The sequence below is a fragment of the Maniola hyperantus genome, chromosome 22 (assembly GCF_902806685.2).
Source record: "Maniola hyperantus chromosome 22, iAphHyp1.2, whole genome shotgun sequence".
Lineage (NCBI taxonomy): Eukaryota > Metazoa > Arthropoda > Insecta > Lepidoptera > Nymphalidae > Maniola > Maniola hyperantus.
The window spans coordinates 4,971,256-4,988,502 of NC_048557.2; the positions used below are offsets into that span (position 1 = coordinate 4,971,256).

General features: G+C 39.3%; 1 long non-coding RNA gene across 1 annotated transcript; it reads right to left on the bottom strand.

Moving 5' to 3' along the window:
* Positions 1-2,497: 2,497 nt before the first annotated feature.
* LOC138403943 (uncharacterized) lies at positions 2,498-7,922 on the bottom strand. The gene is made up of 3 exons (XR_011238065.1): positions 7,730-7,922; positions 3,571-7,648; positions 2,498-2,872 (listed from the first exon to the last, which is right to left on the bottom strand). It is a non-coding gene; the product is annotated as an uncharacterized lncRNA (long non-coding RNA).
* Between the last annotated feature and the right edge of the window lie 9,325 nt (positions 7,923-17,247).

Here is a 17,247-nt window from a genome sequence, read left to right on the forward strand (position 1 = left end):
CAGCATCTGCGTCCTATCGTTAACGTGCGATTGCCGATATAATCTGTGTAATGTCTGTTTACTGTACAAACTGGCTCTAAGTATATCCTCAGAATAATTATATCTAATCTATATATAAAAGGAAAAGGTGACTGACTGACTGACTGACTGACTGATCTATCAACGCACAGCTCAAACTACTGGACGGATCGGGCTGAAATTTGGCATGCAGATAGCTATTATGACGTAGGCATCCGCTAAGAAAGGATTTTTGAAAATTCAACTCCTAAGGGGGTGAAATAGGGGTTTGAAATTTTGTAGTCCACGCGGACGAAGTCGCGAGCATAAGCTAGTAGTACAATATAGCTTTGCAGTAACGTGCTTGTACCTGAGAATTTTACCAACTACTTGGAGTCATCGTATATCGATGACTCCAAGTAGTTGGAGATATGCCCAAGCGAACAAAATTTTTCACGGTTTTGGAACCAAATAAATCAGCGCCACCTCTTAGATACTAATGAACGACCCGTTTGAAATCCGCATAGGAACATTTCCGCATAGGAATCGAACTCTTCTTGATATAACATGTAGAGCAACAGTGTAATTCTAGAAAATGTCTCAATATCTAAAACTCAACGAAATCCAAAATGCACGTGAGCCAAACTTGTTTTTAAAGTTGGGAAAAGTTGAAGCGCCTTAGTGCTTAGTAGCTAGGTATTTCCTTTGCAACGAATACTACTTTCTCAAATCAAAGTATTTGAACTTAGACTTACCTAGCGTATTTCTCTTGATCAACCCATCGTCGGCTCACTACAGAGCACGGGTCTCCCCTCAGAGTCAGAAGGGGGTACAAACTTTACTTTTTTTTAAATAATATCTAGATTTTTTAAAAAGAATATTAGCCAATGATGACTAATATTCCCCTTTCCCCTCCAACTAAGCGTCAAGCGTGTGCTAGGAGCAGGTACGACAATAGTGCAACGGGTGGGGTTTGAACTGGCAACCCTTCGAATTTCAGTCCGCTCCTCTAACCGTTGAGCTATTGAGGCTAAAATAATTATTAGATTAAAGATTTATAATATTAGTATCTAGGAAGATAGATCTAGTTTAGAAATTTTTGTTTTTTTTAATAGATATAGCGAGCAAACGAGCAGGCGGGTCACCTGATGTTAAGTGATTACCGCCGCCTATGAACATTTGCAGCACCAGAGGAGCCGCCGATGCGTTTTAAAAAAGCTATTAACATAATTGATGCCGTGTACAATCATCATCATGATCAACCCATCGCCAGCTTACTACAGAGCACGGGTCTCCTCTCAGAGTGAGAAGGGTTTTGGCCATAGTCTACCACGCTGGCCATGTGCGGATTGGTAGACTTCACACACCATGAGAACATTATGGGGAACTCTCAGGCATGCAGGTTTCCTCACGATGTTTTCCTTCACCGTCAAAGCAAGTGATATATTTAATTAATTAAAACGCACATAACTTCGAAAAGTTAGAGGTGCGTGCCCGGGATCGAACCTCCGACCTCCGATTAGAAGGCGGGCGTCCTAACCACTAGGCTATCACAGCCGTGTACAATAGTAAAGCTTTAAATAACCCTGGATTCAAATAAAACACCACAAGAGCTTAAGGACAAAACTCTCCCCTTTTATGCACACTCGTAAAACAGTACACGTCCTAATGTTTCAGCATCTTATTTTGACCTAAATAACGGAGAAACGGAACGTAGATACACGTGTACACTGTAAGCTTAGTACGAGATTTTATGTCTCACTAACGTTGATAGTATTCGAGTGTCGAAAACCTACCGCATTATAGTAAACTTTTTTTTTTAAAGAATATTAGCCATGTTAAATGGCAAATATTCCCCTTTCCTCTCCAACTAAGCGTAAAGCTTGTGCTAGGAGTAGGTACGACAATAGTGCAACGGGCGGGGTTTGAACCGTCGACCTTTCGGTTTTCAGTCCACTCCTTTACCCGTTGAGCTATTGATACTCTAAAGTAAAAATCTAAAGTAAAATTATAGAAACTGGATCTTAAGGGCCTTGTTTTAAAGCTCAAGTTTGTCTGCACATATACAGCCAGCGCTCCAAGCGGAAACGTGCGATATTAAAATCAGTGGCATTGAATTTTTGACTACAATTCAAGACCCTTTAGGTCCATTTTACTTTGACGGTATTGTGTTTCGACTCTCGAATTCTAGCAACGTTTGGTGAGACGTAAAAGCTTATACTAAGCGTACTGTATAGGGGGACCGCCCCCTGGGTACAGATGCTGTTAGGTTAGCCGCGCATTAGACAGTTTGGCTGCGCAGCTCAATATGTATACCTTTTACACAGAGTACCTACAAATAAACTTCAAACTTTGAATACTAATAATCCGATTTAACCACAGAATTCATATAAGACATAGAAGTGGTAAACGAGCTTCGCAGAATAAGTATAGAAGTGTTAAAGAGGCATGAGATTGTCACCGCGCGCACCAATAGAAAGTAGTGACGTATCTTTGTGCCTTATAAAAGCAAACCAGGATATTATAATCACATAAGTATATACATTTATTGCAACACCTTACCCTGGAACGATCTTTTACATTTACAATACTATTTGAGAATATATCCTGAATATAACCTTAAAATACACGTTAAGTCCCACGAACCAAACTGTGACGGTCCCTTGACAGTTGACAGCTCGCAGGGAGGGAACGAAGTGTAGAACTCTCGAATGTCATTCCTTTGCCGAGATGTCACTTCTGTGGCGTTCGTAAAACTTTTCCGATAGTTGTCACGTAGCTTCCGCTTTAAAAAAGCGGCAAGCACAAGTGCGACAACATCCGGCCGTCCTGGTGACGCGTTCGCCCTCGGACAGCGTACTGGTCTAATGAAGAGCTGAAAACATTAACACGAATCAGATTCAAGGAATCAAGTGACACAACATGACGTTGATACACGAGTTCTAGATGATGTTCATACAGGATCATCTACCCGTGGATCAGCACTCACTACAACAGAATTCATAGCATGGATACCTGTTGCAGTTTGCGTAACCAATTCTCATACTACGACAGCATTCACAATGAATGCCTGCGGCAGTTTGCAGAATCAATCCCAACACTACAACAGCGTTCACTTACAGCATGGATGCCTGTTACAGTTTTACTTCTTCATTGGATTGCAAAGGAGGGGTTGGCTTGTATCACCTGTGGTTTGAGCTAGATGATGTTCAGGATCATCCTAGCCGTGTATCACCACCCACTACAAACAGCGTTCACTAACAGCATGGATACCTGTTGCAGTTTGCATAACCAATTCTCACACTACGACAGCATTCACAATGAATGCCTGCGGCAGTCTGCAGAATCGATCCCAACACTACAACAGCGTTCACTAACAGCATGGATACCTGTTGCAATTTGGTCATCGGTAACCAACTCCTCTAATGCTATCCGCCATGTTGAAGCGATTACATTAGACCAAGAAAAAAAAAACTAACAAGAGATATACTCATTCATTTCAGACATTAAACTTTAAACTTTTGCAAATTAAAACTTTATTTTAATGTAAATAGTAAATACTCTTATAGTTACCGAAATATTTTGTTTAAAAATGACTTTTATGCTTGACAACATCCGGGTTTAAATCAGCCACGTGGACCCACGGTTTCATATTTTCTACACATGCAGTACCATCGTAATGCTTTGATGATCTTTCAGCTCCCCTCATATCCGCTACTTGGTATCTGTCGTTACCTAGAACCTTCACCACTTGAAATGGGCCTTTATAGAGAGGTAGCAGTTTGCGGCTTTGACCGTCACTGGAGTGACTAGGAATTTTCAGCACCACCAAATCTCCAACAGAATAGTTAGGTGCGTCTTTTCTTTTGGCGTCAAAAAAAGCTTTTTGTTTTTCAGCCTCTCTCCTAATGTTAGCATCGACCGTATTTCTCAGAGCAGTGACGTCAACAGAATGTTCCACGTTATTATCATCAGTGATCATATCATTATTCATCCGAATTCTATACCCAAAAAATACTTCACTCGGTACAGCAGATGTGGTTTTATTAATTGTACTATTTATGCCTTGCTGTATGTTAGTTATATGTTGATCCCATTTATTATTCTCAGTATCAGCACCCATACTACGTAATGCTTCTAAAATGGTCTGATTATACCGTTCTACCTGACCATTCGAGCGCGGTACAGCTGTAGCGATAATATGAGCCCTAATGTTTCGCTCTTTGCAATATTTATTAAATAATCTTGATGTGAATGCCGTACCGGCGTCACATACCAACCGCTTTGGATTACCAAATACTTTAAATATCTTATTTAACTCATTAACAACAGCCTTACTTTTGGTGGTTTTGACGGCGGAGATAAAAACAAATTTGGTGAATGAATCGACCAGTACCAGTAGATAACAGTTACCCTGTGTGGTTTTGACAAATGGACCAAGGTGATCAATGTGAAGCGTGTGGAAGGGCCTAGCGTGTTTCGGAATTGGATATAATTTACCTGGTTTTTTTCCATGAATATTTTTGTAATATATGCAGTTTAAACAGTTTTTAATATATTTTGTAACAGTTTTCTTCAAGCGCGGAAACCAATATTTTGATTTAATTCTTTCTACAGTTTTGTCTACCGCAAAGTGTCCCACATCATCGTGATTAGCTCGAATGACATACCATACACATGACTTTGGTACTAACCAACGTCGCCCAAATTCTGTTTTACGATAAACTTTGTTACCTAATACTTCATATTGATTAAATATTTGTTTATTTGATTCGGCCTCACCTGACAATATAATGTCACGAATGCTACAGATACTGGGGTCCTGTAATTGAACTGACAACAACCAGTCACCTTCGGTTATAGTGTTCACGTTTTCAACTACTGCCGACACGTTATCGACGTCGCTAACAGGGTTTCTGCTTAGCGCGTCCACGTGCTGCATTTGCGACCCGGCTCTATGAACAATTTCGAACGTAAATTCTTGAGTATACAATACCCACCTACTTATTCGCGGTATTATTTCTTTTTTACTTAACGCGTGGCGCACAGCGTTGCAATCGGTGGTAATTTTGAAATTAGTTCCTAACAGGTAGTGGCGAAATTTTTGTAACCCTGCTACAATAGCTAAAAGCTCTAGTTCAAACGAATGAAATTTCTTTTCGTCATTAGTAGTTTGCCGGCTATAAAAATACACTGGTTTTTCTCCATTTTCAGTAGACTGCATTAGTATACATCCTATTCCATCACGACTAGCATCAGTATACAGTGTAATGGGTAAGTTTGGATCGAATACATTTAACACTGCATTATTAATTAATGAGTCTTTTATGTTTTTTAAAGCCTGATCTTGGTAAGGGCCCCATTGCCAGACAGCCTCTTTCTTTAGCAAATTAGTTAAGGGATTGCAGAGAAGCGCACAGTTTCGAATAAATTTTCGAAAATAATTTATCAGTCCTAAAAACTGTCTTAGTTGATGGATGTTCTTTGGAGTGGGGTACCTTTCAATAGCATCGAGTTTATGAGCAGTTGGACGAATACCTTTTTCTGAAATATCATAACCTAAAAAGGTCACTTGCTCTTTGAAAAATGAACATTTATCTAAATTAATTGTCAGTCCGTTCTTAATGAGTAATTTTAGGACCATTTCTAAACAAACTACATTTTCTTCGAAACTGTTAGTGGCGATTAGTAAATCATCCATGTAGCATATCACTCTCCCAAAACGTAGGTTACCTAAAACGGTATTCATAAGCCTTTGAAAAACCGCTGGCCCGTTGCAAACGCCAAAAGGCATTCGCAAATACTCATAATGCCCATCGTTTGTAATGAACGCAGTTTTGTGCACATCCTCATCTTTTATACAAATTTGGTGGTACCCACTTTTCAAGTCTAAAGAAGTATAAAATTTACATCCCTGCAGTCTGTCAATGAGGTCTTCTATTCGGGGCATAGGGTATTTTTCTTTGACGGTTATTTTATTCAGTTGTCTATAGTCGACACATAACCTTTTAGCTCCAGACGCTTTGTTCACTAAGAGGCCTGGACTTGCATACGCTGAGTTACTGTTACGAATGATTCCGTTTTTCAAGAGATCGTCAGTTATTTCTCGCGTAATTGCTCTTTCTGATTCTGACATTCTATACGGTCGTTGACAAATGGGTTTATTCGTAGTCAACTGTATTTCTAATTCGACACAGGAAGTTTTACCCAGGCATGAGAGATCTTCCGAAAAAGATTGGGTGTACTTCGATAAAATATTGCTTAAAATCGTTTCGTGTTCACTGGGTACATTACTAGTGGTGTTAACCCTACAAATGTTTAAAGCTTGCACTGATTGAAAGGTTAATGTATCTCCCACACGCACATACATTAAACTTCTATCTTCAGTAAAGTTTCTTCCGATTAGAATGTCACAACCAGAAAGCGCGTTAATTACATAAAGTGTAATGATTAACTCTACGGAATCTACATGAAGTGTAGCAGCTACAGCCTCTGTCACTTGAACCGATGAATCATTCGTAAACCCTACCAAATTTATTGGACTACTCAAGGGAAAAGGTTGTAAGTTTAGTTGAATCGCTAAGGCAGTTGTAATTAAAGAACAATCGCTGCCCATATCAAAGAAGGCTTCACTATCGACATCATTTACCAACACTTTCTTGAAAAATTTTTCTTTTGTTTTTATATTAGAAATCATTTTCACCTCAACGTCCTTTTCAGCCTTCCGTTTTAGTGTCGATTTGCAGGCTACCTCTAAATGTCCTATTCTGTTACATAAGACACACCTAGCATTGTCCTTAACTGGACAGGTAATCTTCTTGTGCCCAGTTACCCCGCAACAGTAACAAATTAGACCCATATTTGGAGTATTAAGGGCATTGCTAGTACTTGCAAAAGTTTCAGATTTAATCGGGCCCCCTGGTTGAAGAAGTCGAAAAGGAAGCCTATGTGTTACTAAATTCCTTTGAGGGGCTTCTTTTCCACTAGGAGTGTGGGTTTTGCCGTGTAAAAAGGATGCTAGGTCATCACAGAATCGGAAATTGCCTGCTTCGGCTGCTACACTAATATTTACATCGCCAATAGATCCTACAATTATTGAAATAATATCACGCTCATGGAACCCTAATTGTAACCGATCTATTTTCGCTTTTTGTTCAAAATAGAATTCATATAATGACTGATTTGGTGAAGGCTTTGTATCTATCAATTCTTTAAGGGAGCTAAACATATTCCTTCTAACTTGAAACGTGTCAGACAGTGTATCACGCCATTGCCTCCACTTCCACTTGGTCCACCTGGTTTCATTTTTTTGCAACGAATCTAGCCACATTTTGGCGGTATTACGCAATTTCTGGAGGGCCTGATACTTTATCATATTATCAGACCAGCCAAACGAGTTGGCGTTGGACTCAACAACGTTAATCCACATATCTATACTATCTACGAGTGGGTCAAATTCGGGAATCACTGATGACAACACAACACTCTGACTCACGGTTTGCGATCCTTTACGCCTTCGCTTGTTTTTGCGTCGTTTCCGCTCACTTTCACTGCTACTAGAGCTGGAATCCGATGAACTCGAGCTCGTGGGAGACTTTCTCGATCTTCGTTTGCGTTCCCGTGGCATTTCGTAGGCGTAGTTCGAACACTTCTGATAAAAGCAAACCAGGATATTATAATCACATAAGTATATACATTTATTGCAACACCTTACCCTGGAACGATCTTTTACATTTACAATACTATTTGAGAATATATCCTGAATATAACCTTAAAATACACGTTAAGTCCCACGAACCAAACTGTGACGGTCCCTTGACAGTTGACAGCTCGCAGGGAGGGAACGAAGTGTAGAACTCTCGAATGTCATTCCTTTGCCGAGATGTCACTTCTGTGGCGTTCGTAAAACTTTTCCGATAGTTGTCACGTAGCTTCCGCTTTAAAAAAGCGGCAAGCACAAGTGCGACAACACTTACTTATTTGTACATATCAGTTAATACTGTTAAGATTTCTGCGGCGTGAGCTGGTTACCGCGCAGAAGTTTAGTCAAACATAAATGTACGCGTTTTTTTTGTAAAAACGGACGTAACTAAACTAATAACTTTGCACAGCGTAACATTTTAATTTACTTTGCTTTGGATTCTAGTGTCGAGTGTGCGGCTAGATTTAAACTCGCCACGGGTCAAGTTAGGTAACTAGATATAACTTCGGCACCGTAAAGTGTGCAATGGCTAAATAATAGCGTTTCAAGCGTATATTAAACGAACATACTGACATTCGTTAAATGCTGCAGACCAACCCGACTATCGAGTCCAACTTGTGTGTGTGTGTATTTGCTGAAAAAACGTTCCGACATACAAACAATTGAGATACTTGTTATAGTTAGCTTATAAGACAATAAATGATTATAAGGAGCACTAAATGTTTCTGATGCCTGGTGGTTTCTGGTGGTGGTGGAGCGATGAGCGATACTGGTGATAGATTTGGAAGATGGGCACTGGAAGTCTCATGCGATATGGCAGGATAGTTGTGTTTGGACATAAGTAACTAAGTATAAGTGTGACTAACTTCGTTTTCATGAGGTTTCAAATATTTTTAGTAGATTGAATAGAGCTTTCACATAAGTTTTTTTAACTTAAGTATTTAAAGATCCCGCTGGACTGTCTTAAGATCTTTTCTTAAGCCAACTTTTCATCTACGCTACGTTATAGAGAGAATTTATAGCTACATGATAACAAGGTTCTAAGAGTCTACGTAAGATTATTGTGGCACACTAGTTTGGAACGTAAGTTGGAGTCAGAAGTTGGTTCCGTCTGTATCTCATTTTAGTAATAGGTGACGACAACACGCAATGGAAGCGAATTAAAAAGGTATTAGCTTTTTATTATGATAGATGCACGGGTGGTGGATATTGCAAATGGTCGTCGTATACCCACCATCGCGAACGAGATATACTCGGGACCTTTCACTTTCTCGCAGAAATATGCAACGCGCGTGTTTTGCCATAATGCAGCTGAGTCGACCTACCTATTTACTACGTAAATCTCATTTTGGGGTTTTTTTAAATAGATATAGCGAGCAAACGAGCAGGCTGGTCACCAGATGTTAAGTGATTACCGCCGCCTATGAACATTTGCAGCACCAGAGGAACTGCCGATGCGTTGCCGGCCTTTTAGAAATTCGTTGGTCCGCCCCTTGAATAACCCTATGTTGTAATCTAGTGGGAACACCGCCGATGGGAGTTTGTTCCACAGTTTTCATGTGCGTGGAAAGAAGGATCTGGCACAACAGTGGAAGTGCACCAGACACTTTTAGGGTTCCATACCCGAAACGTGCCAACGGGACCCTATTACTAAAACTCCGCCGTCCGTCGATCTGTCTGTCTGCCTGTCTGTCAGCGGGCTGTGTCTGGTGAACCGTAATAGGTAGATAGTTGAAATTTTACAGATTGCTCTCAAGTAGACTCAGAGAATTAGCTTCGCTCGGTCAACTACCTTTATACTCAGGTAGGTTAGCAGTTAAGAGCGTTTATTCTTTGTACAACTGAGCAACTTTAGGCATTTACCCGAGGTTCTTTGTTTGTCTACGTGAACAGAACGTACAGAGTGCAGTGTGGTTTAACAAAACCGTTTTGATCGTAATCGATAAGAAACAAACTATCTGTAAATTGCAAAATATTGTCATCCAATTCCATCCAACATCCAAGAAAAGAGATTGCCCATTTTCTTAGGAGCTTTGGGCCCCCCCTAATATAATTGTTGTGTCACCATGGTTTTAATTTTATTTTGTAGACAAATAATTAACTCTTTATATTCTGCAAACGATTTCTATTTATTCACCCTGGTTATAAATAAATCTTATTTTTTATATTGCTGATATTGAGGTTATATTTAATTAATACTTCTTCAAAATAAATGCATGTTTACTATTCTAACTGTAATTGTGGATATTTTCAATAATAGAGTGATAAAAAGTCGTTATAAAACATAATCGTAAAAAAATAACACATTTAAAAAAAAAAAATAAGTTTTGACACGACGCCACAAAAGAGGGCCCGTTCACGGGCGATCTCCTTTCTACAATGTAGTATAAATAAGTTTTTAATTATATGCAGGGATTAACAAAATTTCTCGATAATGAGCTAAAATTGCCTAACGGTTATGTACGCTCTTAAATTACTATCGACTTAAAAATTCCCAGCAGCTCTCCAGATAACCCTATTAGACAAAAGAGATAAAACATCTATTTCGAGCGTGGTTTTCATCGAAAGCGGTGACAAAACGCATCGCGGCCTCACAACTCAGTATTCACGACATCCTGAAACGATTTATTTTCGACCCGGGGCAATAAATCAATGGCCACAATGAAAATAATTTATTTTCAACACACGAAAGATTTATGGGGATTCTACAAAACTAACGCTCATGGCACATTGCGGCAGATTCGAAGGAAATTGAAAAGTCCTTTCTTCAATTTTGCAAAGTACCTACCTAAACCGATTTACTTATATTATGTAGTTTTTAGGGTTCACTTTGTTGTCTGTCAGTCTGGCGTGTCTGTCTGTCTGGCGTATCTTTCAAGAAACCTATAGGGTACTTACCGTTTACCTATAGTTTCATGAAATTAGGCATCAGCTAGTAGTAAAATAATTTTTAGGAGAGTAAATTTGGAACTAAGCAAGGTTTTCAAACAATAGTTAATTTAAAGTTTACACTGCAAGTTAAGCCTTTAAAACTGTCATTACTAATTTACACTTTTCAGACTAGAGTTTCATTTCAGACCATCAGGTGAAGTAATAGCTAAGCGTAAACTCGTCTTCGATTGAAATAAAATCGTTGATCACGATCGACCCCAACGTTATAGGCCATCGGATTCGTTCAGTGAGACAAATCCACTTTCTCCGCATCGCCGGCCGAAGTAGAAAACATAACGTTACGAGCGGCTAATAAGAATAAGGTCCACAAGTGCGACTTTTTCGTCCCAGGATCAGGATTCAGGCGGCGCAAGACTGACGTGTGTAAGTCCGTACAAGAGACCTATGTTCAACAGTGAGTATCTATCGGTTGATGATGATGATGACGATCATCAATCTTTTGCCGCAAGCAACATTTTGTCGCGCGACTGTCGCTGGTGTGACCTAGGCTAAAGTGCGGCAAGTAAGGCTAAATGAAAACATCTCTTGTAACGTCTGACACCTCGGTGTGAACCAGTTTTGCCCTGCCTGCGACACGACACCGTTTCTATTACGCGAATCTAATGCTAATGGGATGCGAACTCACTTTTTAGCGTTAAATTAGGTGGCCAACACGAGCAACATTTTGTCGAGCGACTGTCGCTGGTGTGACGTAAACTAAGGCAAGGCAAGTAAGGCGAACAGAAAACATCTCTTATAACGTCTCAGACCTCGGAGTGACCCAGTTTGGCCCTGCCTGCGACACGACACCGTTTCCATTACGCGAATCTAATGCTAATGGGATGCGAACTCGCTTTTTAGCAATACATTAATTAAATTTATTGAGTAATAATTTTAGGATCTTCACTCTATCCGCTTCGCATTTTAAAGAGAGAAATATGCCTATTGTAATAATCTAAATCGATACAATAATGTAAATGCGAAAATGTGTTTACCTATCTGCTAGGTTTCCACAAGTACAGTAATAGCTTGCTTACCGGGGAAGGACATATGCTACTCTTTCTCACCGAAACTTACACGGACAAGTCGTGGGCATCATCTAGCAATTATTAAATACTAGCTTATGCTCGCGATTTCATGCGCGTGGACTACACAAATTTCAAACCCCTATCTATTTTACGTCCTTAGAGGTTGAATTTTCAAAAATCCTTTCTTAGCGGATGTCTACATCATAATAGCTATCTGCATGCCAAATTTCAGCCTGATCCGTCCAGTAGTTTGAGTTATGCGTTGATAGATCAGTCAGTCAGTCAGTTCGTCCGTCTGTCACCTGTTCCTTTTATATAATATTATCTAGAGAAGCCAACTGTAGTTCCAGCTGTAGTTAATTTTGGATTATTTTTGAGATTTGTGTGCACAGTGCAACATAATGGGCAATTTTTACCGATGTGAGACGTTTAAAAGGAAACAGTTAACTAATCTTTGGCTGAATGGTTTAAATGAACCTTTAACGAGGAAAATGTTTGTAATATTTTAGTCGACTCACTCAACAGTTGGGTGATACGTATACCGGCACAGATGTTCACCGCTATCTACACCGCACTTGTCAAAACAAATTAAATATAGACTGCAACGTGGACACGTTAACGAAGAGTATGACTACAAAACAAAAGTAAACATTATTCCTCAAAAAGCATCAATAGTTGAGCTATTGAGGTTAAAGGAATGGACTGAAACCGAAAGTTCGGCGGTTCAAATCCCTCCCGTTGCACTATTGTCGTATCTAGCACAAACATGACGCTTAGTTGGAGGGGAAGGGGAATATAAGTCATTTAACATGGCTATTTTTAGGGTTCCGTACCTCAAAAGGAAAAACGGAACCCTTATAGGATCACTTTGTTGTCTGTCTGTCTGTCTCTCAAGAAACCTACAGGGTACTTCCCGTTGACCTAGAATCATGAAATTTGGCAGGTAGGTAGATCTTATAGCTGACATTTGGGGAAAAATCTGAAAACCGTGAATTTAGGGTTAGATCACACAAAAAAATTAAATTGTGGTCATGAACTAATAATTAGTATTTTCAACTTTCGAACTGAGTGACTATATCAAGTGGGGTATCATATGAAAGGTCTTTACCTGTATTCTAAAACAGATTTTTCTTTTTTTTATCCATCAGTTTTTGAATTATCGTGCAAAATGTCGAAAAAATACGACTGTAGTACGGAACCGGTACGGCGGGTTTTTTTTTAAATAACAAAAAAACAACAACACTTAGGTGATAAAGTTAAAGTATTGTTTCCTTTACAATAATGTACTTAATGTTATATACTCGTTCTAAACTAGCTAGCTTCCAATTTATACTGCATCATCACTTACCTGATGAGTGTGGGGTGAGGCTAACAACTTGTATTTTAATAAAAAAAACTATATTAAACTAGTTAGGTTATTGTAATAAACCTTTTCATTATCTCTGCAAATGACTTAACCCTAATTAATGAAGTAAATTATTTCAAAAAAAGTTTAATTTTAACCATGCTGTTCTAAATGTGTTCTAATTTAAACGAAGCTTTATACCTTATTATTAAGTATAAATGAGGCTTATTCTAACCTTTTAGTATAATAATAAAGCAGTTATTCTAACATTTTTTATATCGAAATCAACAATTCAGAACGGCCAGTACGCGTTCAAGTGAATCAATTTAATGTGTGAATTTCCTTGTCTCAAATGATTCGCATTGACGAGTTTAATATCTACACAGCAAATAAAATAAATTAAGCCAGTGTTATCGACCTAATAGTAACATAACATAGCTAGGCAAAAACTTACCTACAATAGGTACGCGGCCGAAAGTAATGTACGTCGACCTTTAGAAAGGAGATAGCAGATTTGTGGAGCGTCAAACATCATAAAGGTATGAGTGACAGAGACAACGCTCTACAAAGCCGAAATGTCATTCTAAAGGCCGATGTACATTACTTTCGGCCGCGTACTGTACATGTATTGTAATGGACCTATTATAGAATGGACCCTAACTACTTAGGAATTACTATTAAAATAGGCATCTAGCTAGGTACGGCACGCGGGACAACTCTATTGCATCAACTATAGTCCGCGACATGGCAAGAGGTGGACATGGCAATCGGGGTATGAGGCGGGGGGACGCCCCGCACACCCGCACGTCACCTGCGCTCGCCCGCACCAGGTTAGCGCGGGGGCTTTGCGAGTGTGCGGGGTTTGCCCTCCCCGATTGTCATTTCGACTTGTCGCGTACTATACTCATCAGACGCATCGACCAGACGTGATAATTTTGTTACTTGGCAGTCAATAGTTAAGTGTCTTAAAAATAACGATAAATATTTAGATCAAAGGGATGTCACCTATTCGATCGAAGATGTATGGTAGATGGTAGAGTCGGTCACCCGGCAGTTCGAGCTACTGAAGTTCTCAAGGTTTATTGTGGCCAAAACACTTTTGAAATATCGGACAGGTGAAAATGAATATTATTAGTTGACTACCCCGAACCTATATAAAGACTGACTAGGGTGATTGCTAACCAACTAACCGTTTTACGAATTTTACGACATTTGATGAATAGACTCTAAAATGAGAAGAAAATGATATATATAGAACTGCTTGCGTGAACTTTACTCGATATTATCCTCTTTACTCAGATGTCTTACGTATTTCATTTTCCCTAACTATGTATAAAAACATTTTGCATTAACTATGAAATTTTAAGTATGGCGTTTCCAAACATTTTGACGTTTTGGATTTTAGCGCTATGCTTGTTTGGTATTTTACGTAAGTAAAATCTTTCCCTAGCGGAATCCCCACAATTTTATTTTGGAATTTGGCGTTTTTTGCATTGTGCGTCGTTGTCTACAGACGTTCTAAACGTCCAGGACAAGTCCACATACCATAGAACACATGGTCGTACTAGTCCATATCCCGACAGTCATAAATACCCCAACAATGAATCAAACGTTCGAAAATAGATTATAATCACGGTTTGAACGTATAAATAGGCACGATGAGTTCGGTGGACGGAAATAGGTCGCCTGTAGGGAGACCCGCTGACATTTACTTTTCAAATGTTTGTAAGAAGTTTCCTTGGTTTAGCCACTTCGATATGTCTAACTGTTCCGAACAATCGTAGAATATTCTTAGTCTATGACGTAATGGCATCGTCAACACAAAATATTTTTAGCTGTGTTGCATCATTGGTAACATGTTGCTACTGCTAGCAATTAAGGCATTGTTTAATGATTTCCGTTTTCTATAAATTAAGTGATTTAAGTAAGTAAATATTATTATATTTCACGTTACCTACGCAGTGCGCTCGTTCCCATCAAACAATCCGGCAATCTGTTATCAAAAATGCGCTGGCGATGGGATGATGATGATACATAATAGTAATGATGATTTCAACGGTTAGCACCTATTGGATTTCTGCGCTTGTACGTTGCTTGTACGCACTGCGTTCATACGCACCAAGAAACCTCTACCTTTAACGCTGAAACTAAACATGTGTTGCGCTAACATGTAAGCTTTTCTAGAGGCTCCACGGAGTAATATGTAGTATGGCAGAACAATAGGCGTATGGCTCTCGGCATTTTTGCGTTATCCACACAAACAACGAGAGCTCGGAAAACCAACGTTTACAAACGCGAAGCATCCTCCACATTCCACGTTTTGCTCAGTGCACTTCACAATACAACTGGTGGTTCAAATGACAAAGTAATTTCAGAATAGTGCTCAAATATAAATTAATTAGCCACAAGCTAGATTTTTATAACTACGCTCACCTAAAGTACAAGCTCTCAACTGAGACACGGAAAGTAAGAATTTCAAATTAAAACAAAAAAATGCGAACGGTCGACCTTAATTAGTAAAGGGCCACATAAAAAATGTTTTGACTATAGTTTTATATTTTTAAAACACATGAAAATAAGTAAGTACTGTATATAAATCACAATCTAGTCCAAAGCAAAATTAGTAAAATTAAATTAAGTTTCGACTTAGGACTAGAATTGACTAAGCGTTCTCGAAATTCCTGAGGATTCGTCCCCCGCCTCATTGCCATCTCAACCTGTCGCGGACTATACAAGTTTATATAATGTTCTTTAGTTTAATGTACTAACATAGATTTTAAGTAAATATTGAAGTTATTTACTTCTTTTATATTATGGATCAAGGTCTAAAATAAAAATATTTCATTTTACTTATTAATATATTTATTTATTATGTTGGTTCTCTCTATTATGTACCCCTTCCTCGTTAAGAAGGGACTTGAAGGAATCTTTGAAAATCTAAATCCACGTGGACGAAGCCACGGGCATCAGCTAGTACTTCAATAAGTATTAGGTGTGGTATTAGGTATGGTGGTAGGTAAAACACTGAAATCGCTTGAAACTCGTTTGGCGGCGCGTGGCACTCGAGCCAGCTTAATTGCTCGTTCTCTCCTACTATTATTAGTTTCCATCAATCGCCTGTCCGACTCCAGGGCTCGCAGTGCCGGACATTAATTCCGTATTTTCTTACCGATCCGATTTCACCGATCGATCGCGTAAATACATATTACCTACTAGGTATCTCTAAATTACTTTTTAACTTAAAAACGTAGGAAAAAGTGTGTTCTTAGTTCTAATGTACCTAATACTAACAAAAAATATAAGCTGTGTTAGCCTAGTGGCTAGGACGTCCGCGTTCTAATCAGAGGTCGGGGGTTCGATCCCGGGCACGTACGCACCTCTAACTTTTCGGAGTTATGTGTGATTTAAGTAATTAAATATCACTTGCTTTAACTGTGAAGGAAAACATCGTGAGGAAACCTGCATGCCTGAGAGTTCTCCATAATGCTCTCAAAGGTGTGTGAAGTCTACCAATCCGCACATGGCCAGCGTGGCAGACTATGGCCAAACCCCTTCTCACTCTGAGGGGAGACCGGTGCTCTGTAGTGAGCCGGCGATGATGACTAACAAAAAATAGTTTCATATTTCCGGTAGTTACATGTAAGCAATTAAATATCACTTTCTTTAACGGTGAAGGAAAACATCGTGAGGAAACTGAGATACAATGTCAATTTGAAAATTACACTCAGGGCTGTGTTTTGAGCAGGGAGACATTGAGAAAAATATACCTATGGCACTACTAGGTGGACCTAGAGCCTGGACCAAACGCTCATCATCATCATCAACCGATAGACGTCCACTCCTGGACATAGGTCTCTTGTAGGGAGGTCTTGCGCCTCCTGAATCCAGCGGCTCCCTGTGAATCGTCTGATGTCGTCCGTCCACCTAGTGGGGGGTCTTCCAACACTGCGCCTTCCGGAGCGAAGTCGCCATTCCAGCGCCTTGGGACCCCAACGTCTATCGGTTTTGGTTTTCCGAACTATATACCTATTGCGACTTCAGCTTCGTAACCCGTTGCGCAATGTCGGTTAAGTTCTTCTACGGATCTGCTAATTTCTGATTTGTTTAAATAAAAAATATTTAATTTAAACAAATCAGAAATTAAATTAGATAAGATCAGAATAATTAAATTAATTCGTTCGAGCTTGACACGATAATCGTTCAACGTTCGAATTGCAATCAAATAGTAGGACAATAGTGCCTAA